We start from the raw sequence: 905 nt of genomic DNA, 5'->3' as shown, positions 1-905 counted from the left end.
TTAGAGGGGCGTGCGTGGGCGGTTGATTTTAGGGGTCCTTCTTCTGGGCCGGTTTTTTTTTTTTCTATTTAAAAGAGAAAGGAAAACCAGGGCAATGACTCGGTGAGAGAAAGCCTCGCTCTCCCCTTGTTGCAGCAGCACTTGAGAAGGATAGTGTACAAAACAAAAGTGCGCTATAATTGTGCAGGAGTGTAACCGATTATCGTTGAGGGAGAAGAGGAGCCCTACCCTAATTTATCCTCCAAGGGGGGGCGTGAGGACAGTAAGTTTTGGGAGGTGTCGTTCCAGGGGGAGCGGCCCTCAGGACATGCCTGTGTAATACAGTGTTGCAGGGATCACGGGTGTTTCCTCCAAGATTGCAAATTCCTTCCAATGGCTGGAGCCGAAACGGCCTTCTAGAAGGAGGTTAGACTGGGGAACGTTTGTCGATCCCTCAGCCTGAGGGGGGAGGTGGTTTTCTTTACATTAGTACCTACTTACTTAGTACTACCGTACGGATACATAGTAGGTATACGCATTCCCCCCCAATCTCGTTTGAGAAGGAGGACGAGATGGGGACGGGGGTGTCCTGGATACAGAACTTTACCCGTGGCTCGTATATGGACGCCAGCGCACCCGGTCACTTGCGGATGGCGTATAACCGGGTATGGTTTAGGTTCCAATGCCGCCGGGAACGACCGTACGCACATGCTGCGTGACTGTGGTTATAGCTGTGTTTTGCCGTGAGAATAGGGCGCCCCTTAGGGCCCCTGGCCACAACTAAGGCATGCAGACAGTCTCGTTAACAGCCTACTGAAGTTAACACCTAGGCCCCCGGGATTTTATGATAAGAATCCAACTGTAAACGGTGCGCATAGTATTGTTGAAGAGCTCCTCTCTGTACAAACTTCGTTCGCGTAGCCCGT

Source organism: Colletotrichum graminicola (genome assembly GCF_000149035.1).
Source record: "Colletotrichum graminicola M1.001 genomic scaffold supercont1.1, whole genome shotgun sequence".
Classification (NCBI taxonomy): Eukaryota; Fungi; Ascomycota; class Sordariomycetes; order Glomerellales; family Glomerellaceae; genus Colletotrichum; species Colletotrichum graminicola.
Note: the sequence above shows the minus strand (reverse complement) of the source record.